The sequence below is a fragment of the Delphinapterus leucas genome, chromosome 2 (genome assembly GCF_059928025.1).
Source record: "Delphinapterus leucas isolate spDelLeu-1000000601 "Yukka" chromosome 2, BTC_Dleu_Yukka2, whole genome shotgun sequence".
In the NCBI taxonomy this organism is placed as follows: domain Eukaryota; kingdom Metazoa; phylum Chordata; class Mammalia; order Artiodactyla; family Monodontidae; genus Delphinapterus; species Delphinapterus leucas.
The window spans coordinates 27,072,364-27,096,301 of record NC_143130.1 but is presented as its reverse complement, the minus strand read 5'-3'; the positions used below and the strand labels follow the sequence as shown (position 1 = coordinate 27,096,301).

General features: G+C 44.3%; 1 long non-coding RNA gene across 5 annotated transcripts in view; it reads left to right on the top strand.

Moving 5' to 3' along the window:
* The window catches only part of LOC149749973 (uncharacterized), a 33,193-nt gene extending 9,255 nt beyond the window's left edge, over positions 1-23,938 (top strand). For 3 of the 5 annotated variants that reach the window (XR_016391936.1, XR_016391940.1, XR_016391938.1), the window contains one exon: positions 1-23,938. This exon is cut by the window's left edge and continues 4,191 nt beyond it. This is a non-coding gene — a long non-coding RNA (uncharacterized LOC149749973). The other 2 variants (XR_016391939.1, XR_016391937.1) reach the window with 2 other exon arrangements.

Here is a 23,938-nt window from a genome sequence, read left to right as displayed (position 1 = left end):
CTACCTTCCCTTATTCCACGTGCATTTGTGCTGTTTAGACTTTTCCTTTGAATGGGTTGTCACATCTGCCTGGTTTCCTCACAACATATGAGTTACATAAATTCTTATTTATTTATTTATTTATTGGCTGCATTGGGTCTACATTGCTGCGCGCCGGCTTCTCTAGTTGTGGCGAGCAGGGGTTACTCTTCATTGCAGTGCACAGGTTTCTCATTGCGGTGGCTTCTCTTGTTGCAGGGCACGGGGTCTAGGCACACAGGCTTCAGCAGTTGTGGCACGTGGGCTCAGTAGTTGTGGCTCTCGGGCTCTAGAGCGCAGGCTCAATAGTTGTGGCGCATGGGCTTAGTTGTTCCGTGGCATGTGGGATCTTCCTGGACCAGGGATCGAACCCATGTCCCCTGCATTGGCAGGTGGATTCTCAACCACTGTGTCACCAGGGAAGTCCCTACATAAATTCTTTAACATGTATTCTCTTTCAATCAGTGTAGGGTAATGATTTTAGCTTTTTCTGAAAAGTATTTCTTAATTGCATGCGTACTGTATGTGTTCGTGCACATGTCCGTGTTTAATGATCAAAAGTGATCAGTAGCTTGGACACAAAATTCTAAGTGAAGGTATTTCCAGACACGTGAAACCAGCCGCTCCCTCCCCAATCTCACAAATAGATGGTTACAGCATTGTATTTATATAGCTTCTCCCAAAAGTGCTTTCACAGCCATTAGCTCATTTGTTTCTTTCAACACCTTTCCAGGCTTCGTTAAGACAAATGATTATTAAAATCTCATCAAGGAGGAAAGAAAAGAACTTCACAAATGAATTTCTGTGTCTGCTTGGAAAGAAGAGCTAATTAAAGATCAGCACATAATCACTCATTCACTTTACTGTCCTTCATGCCCACTCAGAGGAATATTCCTCCCTCCTGTTCCACACCGGCTTTACAGTTTGCTTAACCCACCATCTTTTTCTAAGCAGCAGGAAGATTGTAATGACAGTTGAGTTCTGGAGTTAACTTGGATTGGTTTGTTTATCTGACTAGTATGGGATGCGTTCAAAAGTTAGCAAAGATTTACTTTTCAAATTCTAAGTTTCTGTCATCAGCAAAATGACATTATGAATATTATAGTCTTACGACTATCAAGCTGATATGCACTTTTAACAACCTCCTCCTGACAAACTTTCTCTTGGTCACACAGATAGAAGGCAATCTGACACTGAGAAGCTGCCACCAGACAGAAGTCCACTGAGAGAAAAGGAGCCACTGGCCCGTGAGCAGAGCTTGCAGCAGCTGCTAATTTCAAGGCAGGAAGTCTTTTTCAATGTTGCTTGTAAAAATTTAATTTCAGCATTAAACAAACTTCAGAAATAGAAACTCAACAGGGGAGACATGAATGTATATAAATAGAGGGGCTTGTAAAAGCCAATTAAAGCCTACACTAGAATCTGCACAGGAGATAAGAATGATAGAACACAAACGGGAAAATTCAGGGTCACTCCAGCTAACAGCATTGCTACAGAGTATTTGCATCTCCTCTGTTTTTAAGCAGGGAGGTAGCCAGAAGAGTATCTTCATCTTTCACAGGACTATGCTGCTATAACAATAGGTGGCACGTCTGAGCATTTTCCAGAAAAATTATAGGGTGACTTATCAAGGAAAGCATACAGTGTTTCTATTTTAGATTTTAAGTTTGATGGAGGAAATTTCTAGAGTAGATGGTCTTGCTCATAAGGCTATATTTCAACTAATTTTAGTACTAACTTCCTTGGGGATTTGAAAGAAGAAGTAAGCAGATTTCAGACTTGAGACCAACTTCTTTGGGAGTTTCTATAGCATTCAATTTTATGTCATTGAGAGTCTGTGTTTGCATTTGTTTCTGTATTCAGAGACAACTAACTAACTAACTAACTATATATATATACATACACACATATATATATATATATATATATAAATAAATCTTTGAGGAGCCATTAGAGACTTTGCTCTTAAATATATAAAAATAACCACTTGTTTGCTGTTTTCCCTCTATGACTACTAAAGCATTATATTACATAGTAGGTATGTGATTATATATTCTACCATTTGTACATGGCTGAAGACCATATGAAATGAAAATTAAGATATTTAGGTTTCTATTGACTTAAGTCATTTTAAATATAAGATATTTAATATAACTTTTTAGCTGTTCACAGACTATTAAATGTCAGAAATTATTTTCCTACATTCAACAATAAAATGAAATTCTTTATACACTTTTCCCCCTTCATGATAAAGAGATAAATAGTTAAAGGGAAACTGAGTGCATATAGTTTCAGATCCAGTGAGTCCAGCTGACAAAGAATCGTATTAAAAAAGCACAGCGTAAAAGACCCAAATAGCCAAACAAATCTTGAGAAAGAAGAAAAGCGCTGGAGGTATCACTCTCCATGACTTCAGACTACGCTACAAAGTTATAGTAATCAAAACAGCATGGTACTGGCACAAAAACAGACACATAAATCAATGGAACAGAATAGAGAGCCCAGAAATAAACCCACACACTTATGGTCAATTAATCTACAACAAAGGAGGCAAGAATATACAATGGAGTAAAGACAGTCTGTTCCATAATCAGTGCTGGGAAAACTAGACAGCTACATGTAAAAGAATGAAATTAGGACATTCTCTAACACTATACACAAAGATAAACTCAAAATGGATAAAAGGCCTAAATGTAAAACCAGAAACCATAAAATTGCTAGAAGAAAACATAGGCAGGACACTCTCACTCTTTGATATAAATAGTAGCAATATTTTTTTGGATCTGTCTACTAAGGCAAAGGAAACAAAACAAAAATAAACAAATGGGACCTGATTAAACTTAAAAGCCTTTACACAGCAAAGGAAACCGTCGACAAAATGAAAAGACAATCTAGTGCATGGGAGAAAATATTTGCAAATGATATGACAGATAAAGGGTTAATATCCAATATATGTAAACAGCTCATACAACTCAACATAAAAAAACCAAACAACCTGATTTAAAAATGGGCAGAAGAACAGAATAGACATTATTCCAAAGAAGACATACAGATGGCCAATAGGCACATGAAAAGATGCTCAACATCACTAGATATTAGAGTAATGCAAATCAAAACCACAATGAGACACTACCTCATACTTGCCAGAATGGCCATCATTAAAAAGTCTGCAAATAACAAATGCTGAAGAGGGTGTGGAGAAAAGAGAACCCTCCTACACTGTTGGTGGGAATGTAAATTGGTGCAGCCACTATGGAGAACAGTATGGAGGTTCCTCAGAAAACTAAAAACAGAACTACCATATGATTCAGCAATTCCACTCCTGGGGATATATCCAAAGAAAAGGAAACCATTAATTCAAAAAGATATATGCACCCCAATGTTCATAGCAGCACTATTTACAACAGCCAAAATATAGAAGCAACCTAAGTGTCCATCAACAGATGACTGGATAAAGAAGATGTGGTATATATATACAATGGAATACTACTCAGCTATAAAAAGAAATGAAATTTTACTGTTTGCAACAACATGGATGAACTTGGAGGATATTATGCTAAGTGAAATAAGTCAGACAGAGAAAGACAAATACTGTATGATATCATTTATATGTTGAATCTAAAAAATAAAACAAACTAGTGAATATAACAAAAAAGACTCACAGGTATAGAGAACAAACTAGTGGTTACCAGTGGGGAGACGGAAGGAGAAGGGGCAATAAGAGACACAAACTACTATTCATAAAATAAATAAGCTACAAGGATATATTGTACAGCACAGGTAATAGAGGCAAGATTTGATAATGACTAGAAATGGAGTATAACCTTTAAAAATTGTGAATCACTATGTTGTACACCAGAAACTTATATAATACTGTAAATCAATTATACCTCAATTTAAAAAAAAGAAAAAAAAGCACTATTTAGTTTTTATAAGGAGCCCGTTGAATGTCTTTCATAAATCCTTAGAGAAGTCAGAAATAGAAAGCTCCATATTTCCGGGAACATGAAAAACTTGACCCATAAAGGTAAAGTTACATCCTAGACTTGGAAAACAGGAAATTCTAGATGTTTTTTCGCAAAACACATGGTGCTCCGCCTCTCTCAGTGTGTGCACTAAAGTTTTCTGAGTCTGTGCATTCCTTCTAACTTGGGAATTCTCTAAAGGCTGAAATTCCTGTTTCTGAAGAGGAATAGTGATATCAAGAGCAGCAACAAAACAACCTTCACAAGAACAAGCAGAGAGTATCGTCATTGTGGTTCCTTCACAGAATCACACATTTCAAAACTCACCCTGTAGGACAGGACATCTCCCAGACACTGGGGAAACACCTCCCCAGTGGGGAGGAAGGTAATTATTATGCAGAAAAGGAAGTTGTGTGTGTGAATGAGCGCATTTGTGTCTTAGGCGTCATGGCTGGATAAACCACATCACTGGGTTGGGCAGGGCTGTGCATCTTGGAAATAGATGTTTCTTTGTTGTGATGGTTCCCCGAGAGATAAGAGAGAGCATGGAGCATCCCTCCTCTACAGACCAAGGAAAACACCCAAAGACAACATCAACATCAACAAGAAGGGCATAATGAGTGGGTGTGCTAGAAATTCCATCTGCATGAAGTGTGCTGGGAAAAGCCTGGCTGGTGAAAAACAGATTTGGCGCTTATTGTTTTGCTCAGTGAGTAAGCTGGCGAAGAAATGTGGGTGTGTGCTGCTGGGAAGAAAACAGACTGCAACAAAATGTAGGAATCATTTTTTAATTAAGGAAAATGTATATAAAATGATGTTTGGCTCCTAAAATTAAAGCAAAATAAAAAAACAAGCACACATCCCTCCATCTCCCAATCCGTTTAAAACTGAAGCTGGCCAAACAGTGCATCCGGGTACAGTCAGCCAAGGAGGCGTGTGAATATAAAGACATAGTGGAGTGGTCCTGGGGGCTACTAAAAATGTAACCAACCCTCCCTGCAGCTTCCAATACGCCCCAGAGAGGGCTGCGGTAAGCTGGCATTTGAGGAAGTTAGAACTTAACTGATGACCATCCCTGGCTTCTCCTCCTCCACAGTAGGGCCCGGTGAATCAGAGTTTTTGTGGTTATCCTATTCAAACAGGCAGACACTTGGTGGTTTGCCTTTTATTTAATTTGTTACAAGATCACACAGATATTTTCAACAGAGTTTCAGAAAGCATCTTGGGAAATCCACAAAAACGAGCTGAATCATCTAACCCAAAACAGCCGGTACCACATCTGACTGGATCTTGCTCTTCTTTCTCTGGGGAGAAAGTTCTCAACCTCAGTTAGATGTAAGAGCAAGGATGCAGAGATTGATTTAGGGTCAGACAGCCTAAGCAGAAAGTGAGCCCTGGAAACCCGAGGACTTTTCCTTGTGAGGGGAATGCACATGTGACACAACTCTCTACACGCTCTAGGAGCCCTGGATGGTTATAGAAAGACTCAAACCCAAAGGGAGAAGCCCTGATGGAAAAGTGACTGTATTAGGTATTAGGCGTCTGGGGCTAAAAACAACAAGGTGGCGGAGAGCTGCATTCCATCCATCTCCAGGTCAGCACATCACAAGGTACAGGCCAAGCCAGTTTTCCTCTTTTTTTGCTTTTCTTTTTTAAAGCTCAGGTTCAGTGCATTTCTATCTAAATCTGCAAAGCTAGTTGTGTTTCTTTTGGCCTGGGACCTGATCCTTAGCTTAGGGGAGGTGGTAATTTGTTTGTTCATAGGCAAGCACAAAAAGAACTTGGCTTCTTGCTTTACAACTGGATTGGGTTTCAGGCTTCAAACAGTTAAAACTAGTCTTCAAAAGAGACTCAGTCAGTAAGAATGAAAGGAACCCAGGAGTGGAGGAATTGTTTGGTGTTTTGACACTGTCTCTTTTCACTTGAGAGTCACATTTCAAGTAGGGAGGTGTTTCCCCTTTTTAAAAAATGCTCGTGAAATGCATGACTCACTGTGCTATTGCAAACAGCCAAAAAAGTTCCGTGGAGTCTGGGGCTCGACCAACCGCAGTAGCCAAGGATTTTAGACATTGCTGAGCCAGCTTTTCCAACCCGGGCCAGAAGGGGTGGAAGCAGAGGGTCCTGCTTCTGTTCCCAAAGGCACTGGGCTATTCCCCATCTTGAACAGAAACGGGTCCAGCAGGGGATTCTACGCCACAGCTGCCGTTCGACCGTATCCCGCCTCTAACACTCTGGAAATGTTAAGTTTTACTGAGTCTGCCAACGTCTTTCTCTTCTTTGAAGAATTTGGCTCAGAGCATGATGTGGGCAGAGAAGGGGAGGAATACTACCAGCTCAATCACTGAGAGAAAAAGACAAACAGGCTTTCTATAGCAGTGAACCTGAAGTAAGGAAGGGCTTGTTTCTAGCGCCAAAAGAAAAAAAAAGAGGCAAAGTCGACCTTTCTTTCCCACCACTGGACACCACCTTGAAAAGTGGGTGTGGGCCAAATGCAGTTCAGGTTTGGACATGAACAGATGGCTGCCCCGTGCTGTCAGGGACCTAGGTTTCCCTGTTTGAAACTCCCTGTTTTCCCTGGGTTTCACTGTGTCAACAGGGACGCGAGAGCCATCCCTCCTCAGAGTGACTGATGTAGCCCAGAACGGGAAGAGTAACTCAAATGCCCACAAAGCAGTGCCTGCCCTCATGGAAAGCTGGCTGCTGAAGGCCAGTCATAGCCACACGGTGATGGCCCTGCAGTAGGGACAAACCACGGCAGACCCCTGCCATTGGGATTTAGGTCCCAGCTGTGTACAAGGATCTGTTCTAGGAAAGCTCATACCTCTGGCAAGTAAAGCCACAGAAAGGGGCTCCTGTCGCCTAGCCCCAGAATGGGGACCTCAGGAGCAACAGATCCTTGACGGTATTATTAGATTTTTTCTGGTTCAAGGTAGATAATGAATTTCAAAGGGAATCTTCTTTTCTTTTACTAAACAACAAAAAAAATTTTTGGTGTTTGTGTGTGTGTGTGTGTAGTGAAAACTACAGAATAATTAACACGTGCATTTTAGAAACCTTGAATCTTAGAACCAAGGTACAAAACAACCTGACCAGGGCCCAGGACGACTCACCACTAAACGCCACCAACTGACCAAAACGGGGTCTTGTCCGTCTATAGGAGGCTTTCCTGGGGGGGAGTCCAGACTCCTCCAAGCTTGTCACCTCTGTTCTGTTTTCCACACCACATCACATGCCCCACATCGTGGTTTCCCCCTTTTCTAATGGATTCTCCACCAAGTCTCTTTTCTGATCAAAACATTTTTGATTATGTTCTTAGTCATTTTTTAGAAAAAAATCCAAAAATGTTTTGTTTACAGGCATGCCACAGTATCTCAAAAACTATAAGGAGGCACCAGAAAGCCGGAAGCCTGCCCTCCTGCTGTTTCTACACAAAAATCCCTCTATGTGTCTCAGAGCTGCCATACCCCTTTCAAGGCACACACCAACATTGTTTTTTAAAAAAATTGGTTTGCTGTATTTAATTTCCATTCGTTATTAAAAACAGTATTTTTCTTCTTGTACTCCTGGATCCTCACTTCCCGGAGAGCGTTTTTCTGTCTCTGCAAACGGCGGAAAGAAGTAAGTTGTTTTTACTTGGTATATTTCTGCTCTCCAACCTGAAAGTGTTCAATTGTGAGCTATACGCAGCATGCCTGCTCCAGGAAAACACTATAGTTATTAGGAGATGAAGCTGGCATTTTGCTTTTTAAGGTACTCAATAAACTCACCCTGAATATATTTATTAACCCACCACCAGGGCTGAAAATCCTCAGCACAAATTTCTGCCGGGAGTCAGGGTTGGGGGGATGTCTGAATATGGAAACTGTACACACACTGGCTTAGCTGGGGCTCCCTGGAGAGGGATGCCAAGCAGGCAGGCTCTGGAGGGAGAGAAGCACTGTGCTGGAATAGTGTTGGCGGAAAGAGGGCTGCTCGGTGTGTGGTGGATTTCCACTGTTACTAGGGGTGGAAACAATGAGAGGTTTAGGAGGCTTGTTTACACACCAGAAAATACATCTAGCTTTCAGAAGCAGAGTGCTGTGGCACATGGCTGACATTCAGTGACTACCCCCGAAAAGTTCCCCCTCAATGGCTCAGCATGTTCTGGAAGTCCTCCTTGGTTTCAAGGTACCAAGAGCCATAAATCCATATTTAATTAGCTCTGAATGAAATGCTGAAGATGATAGGATCTTTGTGCTAAAAATGAAACCCAAACGGGTCTGGTTGATTTATGTCTAATTCAGAGTTGTAATTTAATTAAAACTACATACTGAATTAAAAAAAAATACCCTCTCCTTCCCACGTGAAATTCAAATTCACTGTCTTATGGTTTAGGAACCTCATGTTCTATTTCATTGTAACATTGCTTAATATGTTTATTCACTCCTCTTCCAACAGCTTACTTTCTTAACTGGCTTGTTTCACATTAAATCACTGAATTTCTTAGTGAGTCAGAGTTATAAAGCTGAAGTTTGCATACAAACACATCTTTCTATCTTACTGGATGACTTATGTGACAGCTCTTTGAAGATTAACTCTCTTCTTCACCAGGCTTATATTTATGGGAGGTTAGTTTTGAGTTTAAGAACAGGATATTGAGGCAAAGTTACAAATAAAAGCTAAATAAAATGATGGATTTTGTGTGCGTGTCAGAGGGTGAAATTGAGAAATTAATATGAAAGTGAAATTTTACTAATACATCTGGAAAATGAAAATTTCTCATCAAAACCTTAATTATGCCATTTTTAAAAGAAAAAAAAGGAATTCCAATAAATTAAAGCTTCTTTCTTCCTCCATTCTAGTGAGTGCAAAATTTTATAAGTAAAATTAAGTTACAAAATATCATAGCAGTTAATGAATTATTATTAAATAATTTGAAAAATTTACTTGTACTTTTATAGATGCTCAACTTCCAGCTTCCAGGATGCCCGATACTTTGCTTTTATTGACATGTAAGTTACAGTAGTGCTGTGTGAGGACCCTCTGGGCAGCCATCACTCCAAACAGCACACGGGACGTTTCTATCTCCATGGAAAGTTCTCCTGTGCCCCTTTCCAGCGAATCCCTCCAAACCATCACTTCTGGCATTCTTCTTGTTGGCTTTCTTTGGCTGGGAGGGTGCTGAAGGCCCCCGTGCTCCTGCGGCCTGGGGAGCGTATTCCCTCTCCCTGTGGTGTGGGGCTTGAGGCAGGGCGGTGGCCAGTGGGCGCAGCTGGGCTGGGTTCACCTGGGATTTGGACCTATCAGGGCAGTCCACTCCGGCCACCTATGCAGGAGAAACCCAGCCAGTGGCTCCTCCTGCACGTGTAGGGTGGCTTCACCTCATCTCCCCTCTGTGCAGAAGAGAGCAGCCCACGTGGGGCAGGGCTTTTCACTTTCTGGAATCTTCTTCTTTTAGGTTCTTCTGTGTCCTCAGTTCTCTAAAGGGTTTTAAAATCCTACGATTCTGTAGATGATGTGGCTATTTTTCGCTGAGGATGAATGTGACTCTCTTAGGACTCCCACATCCTCACCAGAAGGGGGCGTCCTCCCCCAATATGTCTGATTCCCCCGCCTCCAGCAAGTCTGTCGGCGCCATTTTTCCAACTGCATTTGCTCCCTTCGTGTCTCTGTTACATTTTGTTAATCCTCACAATATTTCAAGCTTTTTAATTCTTACTATGTTTGTTATAGTGATGTGTGTTCAGTGATCTTTGACATTATTACTGAAACTTGAAGGCTCAGATGATGATTAGCATCAAACTTTAGTTGATCAAATTGTAAATATTCTCATTAAGAATTAATAATCTGGGCTTCTGTGGTGGTGCAGTGGTTGAGAGTTCGCCTGCCCATGCAGGGGACACGGATTCGTGCCCCGGTCCGGGAGGATCCCACATGCCGCGGAGCGGCTGGGCCTGTGAGCCATGGCCGCTGAGCCTGCGTGTCTGGAGCCTTGTGCTCCGCAATGGGAGAGGCCACAACAGTGAGAGGCCCGCGTACCACACACACACACAAAAAAGAATTAATAATCAACTTGTAAGGAAAATCAGGAGAATTTTGGTTTAAGGTTGGTTTCACAAAACTGTGATTTAAATTTTTCCTCTTGAGCCAAATTTTTTGTTTAATTTCTGTCCCAAGGAGCTTTTCAGCTTCACTTAGAGACCATTTTTCCTTTACTCCCAGCTGTAAAGAAAGGAAGTACATTCCTAGAATTGTAGGAAGTTGAGGCAGGAGTCCAAGAGGTCACTGCTTTGCCAGTCCAGTACTTTCCTCTAGGATTTTGGTCTTTCTCCCTCAGGCATCTCATCCTGTATTGGGTGACTCTGCTCCCCGTCAACAAATCACCACATCGGAATGTTTGCTCTCAAGCTCTGAGGTCTGAAATCTTCCACCTGTGTCTGGCTAGACTGGGCATATCTGCTTCAAGCATAAAGTTTAAAGAGGTGGCAAGCAACTCAGTAATCTAGATAAATAATATTTTAATGCAATTTAAAAAAATCACAATTAATGCAAAAACATTCATGATGAATAAAATGTCAAAATTTTAACTAAAGACAGGATCATCACCCTGTCCTAGTTATGCTTCCAAATTCTCTAGTTCTAATAAATGTCAACATTTAAAATATTTTATTCTGTTTTCTATTTCTATATTATGTATAAATTTTAATCTTACATCCTTAGCTTTGTTCTTTTCTGTGTGTTTGTGCTGTGTGTGTGTGTGGTGTCTCCCTTTTACTTTTTCAGCTTTTGCTACCAGTTGTGACCTTCAGCAAGTTTCACTGTCTTTCTGTTCCTCAATTTCTGAATCTATAAAATGGAGATAAGAATATTTGCCATGTAAGGTTGTTGAAAGAATCATTGAATTTATATATATTAAGAACCTAGAACTATGCTTTGCAAAAGTCAGGGCTCTGTCTGTTGACTGTCATTGTGGCTGTTGTTTTGCTGCTGTTGTTTTTGTTGTCAGTTAAAGTGAAATTCCTCTGTGTGTCCATCACCCATGGTGTCTGCAGTGAGGATAAAGCCCATCACATATGATTGCCAGGTGCTCACCCCGCTTCTCTTCCCCCACCGTGACCGGAGTCCCAGTAGGCTGTCATGTAAGTCACACAGGACCCACTCTGATTGAGCGTGGTCTCCAATGCTGTGGGAGTGCAGGCGGAACAAAGTAGCTGCCCCTAACCTGCGGCTGCCGCTCCACCCTCTCATGCTTCCCAGCTGAAAGCCCCTTCAGGGAGCCAACTAAACTGAAAATCCAGAGATTCTAGAAAGCTGTCTCCAGGGTGGTGCTCACTTATCCAGAATTCCCTTTAGGCTAAGCATTACATTTTCCACCCAATTCTCCTTTCAAATGCCAAACCAATGAGACTTTTACTGTTTTAATCTCTCGGCATGAAAACAATGTACCAGGCGGCTTGGATCTGGGAGATTAACAGGCGGAGAGGGATCTAGGAGTTCAAGAGAATAATTATCCAACTATGGCACAAATATGTATTAAGCATCTACCAAATGCCCAGCACTGTACCAGCACCTGAAGATACAAAGAAACAGGCACTGTGACTCTCCCTCTCAGAGTCTAGTGGGTAAGACACCTGCGAGAAGTGACAGCAGCTGTGGGCTGAGCCGGTACGCGGGCTTTTCTGCACTCCGGGTTCTTGAAGACAGTGCCTGGAGCACATTAAGTCCTCAGGAAACCTAAGCTATTATTATTATCATTGTCTGAAGCAGAGGAAGGCTCTTACATGAGCAGGAAGCATGGAGACTCTCATAGCAGGTGGGTTTTGAAGAATAAGTAGGAGATTGCTAGGTAAATAGGAAGTAGGGGAGGGAAGAGAGCTCAGACAGAGGAAAGAGCAACAGCAGAAACCCAGCGGTGAACGGGATGGGGCGTCAGGAGCCACGGAGAGAAGGAGCCCGGGTTAACACCTTTGCAACTGCCCCTGACACACACAGGACGACCACAGGCCTCCGGATGCTCTGAGGAAGAGCCAGGGAGCCGCTCCCACCTGGGGCTTCAAAAGTAGCATTTAAGCAACCCTTCTCCTTTCCCCATCTCTTCTGACTCTCCTCCTCACCCCCTCTCCTCTTGCAGGAAGTAGGCGGTAATTCAGAAACAAACCCTGTTCTTCCCCATACACCAGACTGCAAGTCTCGTGAAGGTGGGGCTGTGTGTTTCTCAGTGTGGTCCCCATTGCATGTAGGACAACATCTCACATGGAACAAACACTAGAATCCTTTCATTTGCACAACAAACATCTATGGCTCAAGTACTGAGTGAGGCACTGTTCTAGTTCTTTGGCTACATCATCATACAAAGGAGTCAAAAATCCCTGTCTTCCCGAAGTTTATATTTCGTCAGGTAGAGTGAGGAAGCAATGGTGATGGAAGTAGATGAACAATAAACATAATATATGAGTAAGTTATATGGTTTATGGCATGAGAGAAAACCTATTTACGTTTCCCAGTAACTATTTTATAAATAATATTTCAAAGGCTTGGTACAGAAGGGAGAAATTTTATGAGGGGCCTGAAGAGTAAAGCCAACATATATTTGTGATGTATATTTGCGCACCTTGAAAAATATTCCTTGAAATCAAATGATTCTCAAACTCTAAGCAGACATTTTGCCAACAGGCCCCATGTACGCAGAGGGTCTGGGGGTTGAGTGAGTGAGCCTCCTGACTTAATACCTGGGCAACAGCAGACAGAGGCCAGCGAATGCGCTGACACAGAGAGCAGAGGAAGTACGCCCAGCCTCACAGGCAGGAGGTGGTCTCACAAACTGCCGTCACCAGCTACAGACGTGACCTTTACAAATCCCTCACCCTGGATGGCGTCCACCTCCATGGATTGGGAAGCACGGACGAACGTCTGCTCCCCGCTTCTTCACAAGCCCTCGTGTTGCCTGGCCGTCAGCCACTGCTTGCTTCCTCAGGAAACCTCCACAGACGTCTGCTAGATGTGTTTTGACTAAAACACACATCACGACGTGTTTAATTAGCTAACCAATGAACCAAGCCCCTGAGGGGTGCCAGGCGTGGTTAGAGAGGTGGAGATTCGGAAACCGATGCCCCTCGAGCTTTTATTCCAGTAGGAAATTTGTAGAACTCAGGTTCCTGCCGCTAACTCAAGGTTAGATGGTTACCTCTCTTCGCTGCCGACTGTACTGAGAATCGGTTGTGTGGTTTTTCCCATTTGTCCACTCCCGTCCCTCATCCATCCTCCACGATCGCTGTCCTCATCCCTGTCCTGAGAGGCTGCCCTTAAGGTCAGTGTAGCCAGTGCAATTCCTGGAGATGGGAGGACGGGGAAAGGGAGCATGTGGACCCTCCCCGGGTTTAGCTCCCACTAGGGGCCCCTTCTCTGAGGCCGAGCTGGTAACAGTCTCCTGCTGCTGCTGCTTGTCTCCAGGGCCTCAATGTCCCTTTTGGTGTCCCTGTTGGTGTCGCTTTGGTACTCTTCACTCTGCCCACGTGTCTGCAGACAGCCTTTTCACTCAGACTCTTAGCTGAATGATCCAAGTGGAATTCCAGCGGAACCTCTGACCTATATTCCAGTTTTGTACCAAGTTATGAATCCTGGTGAAGAGAGGAGTGAACATGAGCTCTAAGCATCAGAATCGAAGTCGTGTCCATATATGTTGATACAGATGGTGTCAACAATTGAACATAGTAACAAGAACGCACACTGAGAATCTGTTCTGGGACACCATCTGCTCAAGATCAAGTAGCCTCAGAGAGCTTCAATAGGGAAATGGGGGCTTCCCTGGTGGCGCAGTGGTTGAGAGTCTGCCTGCCGATGCAGGGGACGCAGGTTCGTGCCCCGGTCCGGGAAGATCCCACATGCCGCGGAGCAGCTGGGCCCGTGAGCCATGGCCGCTGGGCCTGCGCATCTGGAGCCTGTGCTCTGCAACAGGAGAGGCCACAACAGTGAGAGGCCCACGTACCGCAAAAAAAAAAATAGAGAAATGGGCTTTTGGGAATTACTTGGTTAAATAAAGTCGAGGGCTCAATAAGTCAGTATTCCACTGAAATGTTCAAAGTTCAGAGACAGAAAAAAATGACATCACTCAAAGCTTAAAGTGACCCGATTCCCCGGAGTGAAGATGAATACATACTCTACAGATTACAACCACAAAAGGAAGATTGAGGCTCATGCCACTTTGGTGGCAGACATGAGTTGTTCAGAATTTGGGACTTTATGGAAAGGGTGCATGAAAAGTCCGAGGGCCAGGAAAAGCAGCATCCTCTCAGTTCTGTGGGTCTTACAAATAACTGATGCTACTGTCTGGCTGAGAAAGTGGCTGGAAGGAAACAGGGATGATCACGGCCCCTGGGCCACTCGGGCAAGGCCTTGAATGGGTCTAGAACAGCTTAAACGGGAAGGGCTGGACTTGAATAGCAGGTAAATGGAGATTAGGTGTGGCAACCCAGTGGATTCCAGAACAGGGGACAAAGTCACATTGTGGGAAGAGTCTCAGTGTCTCATTGGGGAGGGGGTTTCCTAGTCATGTTAGTGGGCTCTTAGGATCAAGATGCATCGAGGAAGGCAGGGGATTACATCTGCCTCCAGCCTGTGGGCTCTCGGCCCTGAAGTGTATTTACAAGAAGACTTGTGTGTAAGCTATTAGAAAGAACACAGGCGGTGAAGACAAATTGTTTGAACATGTGATTTTGTTCCTTGAACTCTTCTAGAACCCACTGTATTTACAATGTCTTCCATTGGAAGAGCAAGGCCTTGAGGTGGCTTGGGCCCCAGGATGGCACAGTCCTGCCATGACCAGCCATGCAGCTCTGGGAAAGCTGCTGGGCTTTAGTTGACCAGGCTGTAAAGTAGGGATGTTACAGCAGCATCACAGAACAAGTGCCATCCGGTGAACCTCTGATGCAGAGCAGGTACCCCCAGGTATCAGTTTCACTCTGGAAACAAAATCCAAACTCTGAGTGCTTAGTGCATATGCTTTATTTTTGCTTCAACCCCCAATCCCCCATGAACTGTCCATATCTTAGGCTCCAAGGACATATTTGTTGGATTGGATCCAATTTACACTCATCAGCCTGGCACTCACAGAAGCTCGGCTGTTTGAGGAGACATGTAAAGCATCCTCTGAGTCCACTGGGAGCAGGTGGCTTCATTGGGATGGTCCTGAGCAGACATTCTCCACCATGGCTGTTCGTCAGAATTTCCCAGAGAGGGTTCAAGCATCCGACGCCCAGGCCTTCTCAAGAGTGGTCAGATCAGGTTCCCTGGGGCAGAAGCTGGCATCAGCATTGCTACAGCTCCCGGGGATTTCAGTCTGTAGCACGGCTGAGAACCAATGTCTAGTCGCCAGTATAACCAGGAGGAACACAGGAATTACGGCTTTGTCAGAACACCAATTCGATGGAACCAACTGCCTTCCCATGAGGCCACTGACCACTGCCTTTTTATAAGTCCCCAGTAACAGGAAGCACCCAGATGACTCCTCTGGGCAGAGAAGTAGACTGTGACTTCACTTTCAAGATCTCACTCATGAATTCTGTGAGTTGTAAAATAAATTCAGGGGACAGGGTGTCTTAGTCCATCTGAGCTGCTGCCTCGGATACCACAGACCGGGTGGCTGATAAACAACACACACTGATACTGATTTCTACCAGTTCTGGAGGCTGGAAGCCTGAGGCCAAGGTTCAGCAGATTCTATGTCTGGTGAGGACCTGCTTCCTGGTTCATAGACAGCTGTGTCCTCACGTGGAGGAAGGGTTAAGTAGGGGAAATAATGAATGAATGAATGGATGGATGAAAATGTCTGTAATAATGAAATTGGATAAGATTGTGAAAATTCATTTGGGACAGTTGTTAGATTCCGAAGAGAGCAGGTGTGAGGCAGAAATGATGGAAATTTCGTGAAGTCTGGAGTAAGCTGCCTTTATTCTTCACCCCTCTGTTCCTGGGAGAAGATATATGTCAGCCCATCCCATGAGGAATTTGACAGGAGAGAAGATCAAGGACATCTTTGTCACCTCCCAAAGACTGCAAAGGAGAAGAGTGATGGCCCATCTGCCCACCGTGTACAAAGGAGGACCCTCCTCTCCAATCAGCACAATCCAGGACGTCTGGGAACGAGCAGAAGAGCCAGCGGTTGTGTCCATTTACCCCTCCGAGTTCACACTGTCAGGCTGAGTGTGAGAAGAGCAATGGGAAACTCCGCTCACACCCTGGTGGCACCAAGACGTGTAAGAACACTGTGCTCACAGTCAGCTGATTCTTAGTTATGATCACACAAGGTCAGAAAAGTGTGTCCAGGTCTTGTCTGCAGGATTAATAACCTGCCACCACCTGCCTGTTTGTGCACTGCGTTTGTAATTAGACCTTTGCGTCCAGAAACCTGAAAAACTTGCCATGGATGATAAGGCACAAAAAGAAAAGTGATGTAAGAGAAATTTTATTAAAATATTATAGCACAGGGATTTGCCTGGTGGTGCAGTGGTTAAGAATCACCTGCCAATGCAGGGGACACAGATTCGAGCCCTGGTCTGGGAAGATCCCACATGCCACAGAGCAACTAAGCCCGTGCACCACAATTACTGAGCCTGTGCTCTAAAGCCTGTGAGCCGCAACTACTGAGCCTGGGTGCCACAACTACTGAAGCCTGAATGCCTAGAGCCCGTGCTCCAAAACAAGAGAAGCCACTGCAATGAGAAGCCCACACACCACAACAAAGAGTAGCCCCCACTCGCCACAACTAGAGAAAGCCTGTGCACAGCAACGAAGACCCAATGCAGCCAAAAATAAATAAAATTTTTTAAAAATTGCAGCACAATATTTATTTGAGATTATTTATTACATGACCCAGTCAAGAGAGGGAAGAAAACCCTCAGTGGGTTATGCTTCCTTTAAACCTAAGTCCCTGAATATCTTAGGTCCCCTTTTAAAAAAATCACGTAATATCATCAACGAGAGTGCATATGGTTGCACTGTTGTTGCCCTGTCCTTGACTGTATAAATACTTGAGTCAGCACTTGCTCAGGAAATAACCATGTGCTTTACTTAATCGTGGTATATTTATGTAGTGAATTTATGGGCACATAAATTGTTGTAGAGCCACTAAGGTCATCCAAGAGCTTCCCATAGCCAAGTGACTGGAGATGAAAGGTGAGGTTACTCTACCAGCTCAGAAGCTTCCACGGCTCATTTATGATGGGTGAGTTAGAGATCCCTTGCTTATGAGATCGGAAATTAGGAGGCAAGCTGACAGTTAAGCAAACACTTACTAGTAGAAGTCAAGTTAGTATAAAGAATTAGAGGTCTCCTTTTGGCATGGGGGGAGTTGATACTTGGGGCGGGTCAGCTTGAATGCTGTGTGTGTAGGATTTCCAACAGGGAGCTGTGACACTGGGCATGCCATCCCCACGCCATGTATGGGGGTCCCTCAGGCAGAGAAGAAAAGTCCATGGAAAGCTCCAGAGCATCTACCACCCTGGTGCCATCGGGCCTTGGGGAACAGTCCCGCCTAGAAGGATCTCACGGAGGGATGACTGCCTCACTAACACTCTGCAGGTGAAGGGGCAATTCCCCTCTGAACCCCTGGCTCCAGCTCTTTCCTGAAAGCGTGCTCTGCCAACACATAGACCCCCTTCAAGCTGTGGCGTGAGTGGCTTGGGAGGAGGCGAGTGGACTGTAAGGCTGTGTGTCCTGGACAAACTCGGACCTTGCTCTACTTTCTCTACCGGGACCACCAAGCAATGCCCTCCTGGCTCTGAGCCTCCCTTCTCTAGATCCTTCCTCTGCACACTCTACTGCTGAAGGTTCCAACGGGCCTATCATCTATACCCATAAAGCACTGCCCGCTGACATCAGCCACTATTTCATCAGACCCTCCCAACACACGGCTAGGATTCAAATCCTGGATTCTCTGGCTCCAAACTCCAGCCTGTTTGAGTGCAGCCCCCCACTCCCCACCAGCTCTGCTTTCCTCCACCTTCTGGTTTCTAATAAAACGAGTTCCAATCCTACTATCACCACTGTCAACGTTCGATTGAAACCACTGGCTAAGAGTCCCCGGGGCTCATACCCTCCACTGCTGCTCGTGATTATTCCAGATATATACCAGGAGAACACAGAGAAACAGCACTGTGTGCTTATTTTTATAAAGATACTGCCACTCAGAGGCTGGTGATCAGGGCTTAGGCCAGAATCTTAACCTGGGAAGCCTTCTTCCCTGCAGGAGGACAGTGAGGGCACAGTTGTTTCCAGGAATTGCCCCAGGCAATAGCATTATGCAAACAATCCCAGAGGAGGTGGTGGGGCTCTGAGAACACTGGTAATTACAGTTCCAACCCCAGCATTTTCAGTGATCAAGCCTTTGGAATGTAATCTTTGCATGGCCTCCTTCAAACTCCTGAGGAATAAACAACCGTTTGTGATAACTGCAAATAGCAGCCACTCCTCTGTCTTGGAAAGGCTGTGTGGTACAAGTTCTGAGTTTTTGCCTCCAGGAAAAGGGTGGTTTGACCAATCCCTTATCCGTCTTGGCCGCCATTTCTGCATCTGAGAAAAAAGACTCGGCCATCGCCACCACCGCTCTGCACTGCTCATAAGCTACCTTCCGGGACACACATTCCTCAAGGCTGAGCAGCATCTATTTTTGTTTCCTCTCTTCCTCTCAACACCCAGTCAATGCGATCCCACAAATACGGCTAGCTGTTTGCAGTGATTTAAAGAACTGAACACTGAAGACAAGCTCCAACCTTCCCGGGCATATTTGGAGTATTTTACCAGAAATGTCAAGATTTTATGCATTACGGCATGCTCATGCTATCTTCCCTGGGTTTTATTTTGGGCATCATGAAATCTGCAGCAATTAGTTTCTCACAGGTCTATTCTGTGCTGAAGACTCTGTCATTTCCCGTTCCTGTGATTTCTTTGGTTCTACCTTTACCGTGACTGGCTTCACTCCCAGTCTGATCCGACCACTTTCAATTTGGCAGCTTCTTTCTGCTTCTGCCTTCTGGGCTCTGCTCAGCCCTTTAAATGCTATTTGGTAAGAAACCAAGTGCAAATTAGGAAGATGCCGTAAATTAGCGAGCTGTAAACATGACTTAAATAGAAAAGTGTTTCTACCTACAGGGAATGGGAGAATGTGTGTATAAAGATAACAATATTGTAATTTCATACTTTAATATTGTCTGAAATATGTGCATTTCTGTTGCAGGGGCCAGTGACAGAAACAGAAATAGGTAGATGAATTGGGAGATTGGGATTGATGTATATATGTCGTATTGACTAATATGTATAAAATGGATAACTAATAAGAATCTGCTGTATAAAAAAATAAATAAAATAAAATAAAAAGAAATAGATATAGGTAGCAGGAGCCTCTAAGTAGATCCTGTTAATGAAGGAGGAAACGAATGATTTGTGTAGAGAAAGTGCCCAGAGGCAGCACCCTGCCTCCCTTCGCATCCTCCCCAATCCCTTAGTTTTACTCCATTCAGCCACTTTTAAAACCTTGGTCAGACTGTTGTTTGAGACATGAATCCCCTTTTAGGTATCTCTTATATAGAATTACAGAAAGGAAATAAACATTCTGTCCCTCTGAAATTAGGAAGAACAGGAGGAATATCTGGAGGGTTTAAGGTAGACAATCTAATGAGTGTGGAAAGGTTCCTTCTTCAAAAAGAGGCTGCATTAAAATTGCTGTGGTCTGGTCCTTAAAAAGCTGGTAATTTTACTTAGCTAAATAGGAGAGAAACATAGTAAGCTCTGGAAAGAGAGTCAGTCCATAGCTCCGTGGAGTTGCCCCCTCAGAGAGACCCTGGAGCTGCTGATGGAAGGTTTCTGTTTGCTATAATGAGCAGGAGGTTGTGACACTACAGGCTCTGGTTAGGAAGTGTTTCTGGCAAATATTATCTTCCATGGCTAGAGGTGCTGTGGAGCTTTGGCCTTAAGCTCCTGTGTGGGGGGCTGGTCCCTGCTTTCCTGAGGAATCACCCTGGTTGGGGGAACCTCAGGGTGGGGCCTCCTGCTCATTATCCAGAGATTCTGGAAGTAACTGCCCACGCTGAACATGGGAACATTCTCACACATCCCAATTCTGAGTTCCTCTTGTTCTTATCATGAGGCCAAATTATCATTGTCTGTACTCTTTCCTGCCTATTTTACTCTTCAAATTTTCAAATAAGTAGCATCTTGTGTCCTGCCCCCTGCAAAGTGGAGACCAGGTGGGGAAATCACCTGCTTAGCACGATGTCATCACAGCCACCTTCCACAGGAGTATCTCCACCTGCTTGGTCTGTGCTCAGACAGCAAAGCCACCTACAGCATGCGGCTGCCCTCCCTCACCCCGCAGATGGGAGGAGGCGCACAGGGCGACAAGGCCTTCCTCTCCATCCTGGACGTGGCTCGGGACACCTGGGTCCCACTTTCTTGCTTGAACACTGGCTTGTGGCCACATGGAGACATTGACAATGCTACTGTGCATGTTCCAGTCAGGCTGAGTTGCAGCTAGAGATGAATGTTAAATTCTCACTTGGTGTTGTCTAAATGCAGCAAACAAAAACCTGCTCTTCTGTTTACGTATAAACCATAGCCCATGCTCTTGCCAGTCTATTTGCATTTGTTCATCCCTACTCTTCCTACGTGATGAGGAATCTCACTGGCAAAAGTGCAGCCCTCAGTGGATGGTGGAATGGGGGTGAGTCCAGTCATGTTTTCTCTGAGCTAAAGTGAAGTTGGGGCCATTGCAGTGACAGCTCAAGGCTGCCCTCCCAGCTTTGAGGTGGGTCAGGCCTTCAGAGCATAGATTTAGGAGGTGAATGAGTTTGAGATTCTTAATGCAAGATTCGGTCACAGTTCCTCATCAGGCTAACACTGGATTATTGACCTAAGTGGGTCCTTGTCCAAACAAAGATAGGAAAAATTTCAGATTAGATTCTTAAAAATATATTGCTTCCAACAAGCTATTGTTTACCACCTTTCTTTTAAGATAGTATTTAGCAGAGTTGTCTGGTGAACACAAAGGATACCCTTACTATTTAAAATGCCCTGATCATACTTATATCAAATCTCTATTTGAGAATGTTGTAAACACAGACATCTTAAGTAATAGATTGGGTTCTTACTTGATTAAAATGCAGAGTGACACCCATGTCAAAAACACCTTATATTTTTATTTCTTGGAGAGAAATACATTTTTCTTCCTAGGAGAGTGGGATTTCTGACTGAGCAGTGAGCTCAGGATTTGGAAGCTCTCTGCATGATTCTGATTAAAATGAGTTCTGTTTAGGTATATTTTAAGGAACGGGAATGGGGAAATGGTAAAAACCAACCAACCAACCAACCAACCAACCAACCAACCAACCAAGAACAGTTGTATGTGGAGCAACAGAAACTTTCATCCACTGCTGGTGGAAATGCAAAATGGTAGAGCCTCTTTGCAAGGCACTGTGGCAAAACTAAACGTACTTATACGGTCCAGCAATGAAGCTCCTTGGTATTTACTCAAATAAGGTGACTATTTATGTCCACATAAAAAACCTGCACATGGATATTTATAGCAGCTTTATTCGCAACTGCCAAAACCTGGAAGCAACCAAGATATCCTTCAGTAGGTGAAAGGATAAACTGTGGTTCATCAGATAATGGAATATCGTTCAGCGATAAAAAGAAATGAGTCACCAAACTATGAAAAGACATGGAGGAAACTTAAATGCATGTTACTAAGTGAAAGAAGCTAATCTGAAAAGGCTACACACTTTATGATTCCAACTATAAGACATTCTAGAAAAGGCAAAACTGTGGACACAGTAAAAAGATCAGTGGTTGCCAGGGTTTGGGGGGAAGGGATGCACAGGAGGAGCACAGAGGATTTTTAGGGCAGTGAGACTACCCTGCATGATACAATAATGGTGGATACATGTCATTATACATTTGTCCAAACCCATAGAATGACAACACCAAGACTGAATCCTGATGTAAACTATGGACTCTGGGTGATGACGACATGTCCATGTAGGTCCATCAATGATAACAAATGGACCATCTGGTGGGGGTGTTGATAGTGGGGAGGCTGTGCATGTGGGGGATCAGGGGGTACATGGGAAATCTCTGTACCTTCCCATCAATTTCGCTGTGACCCTTAAACTGCTCTAAAAAAATAAAATCTTTTTAAGAACAATTGTTATGGATGGGGCATGAAAGCAGGGCACTTAGATAGATGCGTTTGCTCATCTCCAAGCAGTACATCCCTGAGTTCGCCTACAGCCTGAGGGCAGTTTCTGGCCACACCATCTAGCCATGGCTCAGTGAGGTACTTGGGGCCTTTTTTTCATCAGATCAGCAAAAATAATTGATCACTGACATCTCTGTAACTGGGCCACACTGGGAAGTGTCACAGCATCAACGACCTCAAAGTCCTACCCCCTGTGAGAAGGAGGCTCAGCAGCCAAGAAGGCAGCAGGAGGCCCCCCCTTGAACCATAACATCTGCAAGATCATTGCCCACTGCGTTATAACCAGCTTTATAACCAGCTCAAGCTTGTACAGCCTGCCTACAGTGTGCTTATCCAGGTGAGGGACTTGGGTTCTTTGCATTTCTCATTAGGTATATATTTAAACCAATTTCCCTGTAGTTTACAAAAAAACCAAAAAAACGACAAAAAAAACAAAACAAGAAAGCAAAAAGCAAAACCAAATCCAACCCCTGCTGTCCAGCACCAAGATGGGGTCAGCCTGACTTTATCAGTTTAGAACTCTGTGGTCTGGAAATGAGGAGGAAGCTGATGGCAGCTGAAAAGCACCAGGTGCCCATCTCCATGGCAACAGTGGGGTTTCCCAGGTGGTTTCTGCATCACATCGGATTTGTGAGAAGAGCTGCCGACTGGAGGTTAAGGATCCTTCTTTTTATCTTGTTCTGACTTTTATGTGAGCCGAAAGGTCGGCACCCAGGGCTACTTCTCCATGACACCCAAATTCCTGGGCTGACCCAGTTCATCCTCAGTTACTCAGAAAGGGGAAAGTGTATTTTTAAACAGGTACATTGCCAGGTGTGACGTGTGAGCCTTTGGAAGGGAGCCAGAAAGGGGGCTTTGTCCTCCCAAAATTATGCCTTTGCAATGACATGACAGCAAAGACTGTCATGAAAAAACTGGTGGAAATGCACCAGTGGGCACATAGCCCCTGAGGACGGGGGTGGGGGTGTGTGTGTGCAGAGGTGTGAGCTGCCTCACCGGCCCCGGCTGACAGACCTGGTCTTCTCCAGGTTCCCCACCCCCCAGAGATCAGCCCTTCCATCCTTGCAGCTGCTGCAAGCTGCAGAAAGGAAGCTCTGCCTGGTGAGAGGGACACCCCAGCCTTGCTGCACATTATAGCAAGGCCCCAGGTGGACCCACTTCCCTTGTGAAGTACTGATATGATGGAAAAATTCTGGGCTCAAATGTAGACAGGCTTATTCTGTGAAGGTGGAAACTTCATTCTGACAGAACTCAGGGTGATAGGCTGATACTCAGTTATGACCTAAGGGTGCTGTCAGGAGCCCAGATGCCTCCAGGGCCAGGCAGGAAACATAAATCTGGCAAGCATGAGGCCATTAGGATTGGTTTGGCCTGTGGTTAAGGGCACCTGCTCTCCTTCAATAATGATGATAGCTGACATTTATTGAGTGCATGTTCTGTGCCAAGCTCTATTCAAGAATTTTGCTTATTTTCTTACTTAATCCTCAGTACAAGTCTATGAGGTTGGTGCTCTTACTAGCCCCAATTTAAAGATGAAGACTCAGGCACAGAGAAGTGAAGTGATTTTCGAGAGTCACATGGCTGGCTGGTGGCAGAGCTAGGAGCCACAGCCAGGAGGTCTCCCTCCAGTGCCCACTGCTGTAGTCCACTGGTGCGGGGGCTGCTATGACAAAATACCATAGACTGTGGGGCTTACAAACAACAGACATTCATTTCTCACAGTTCTGGA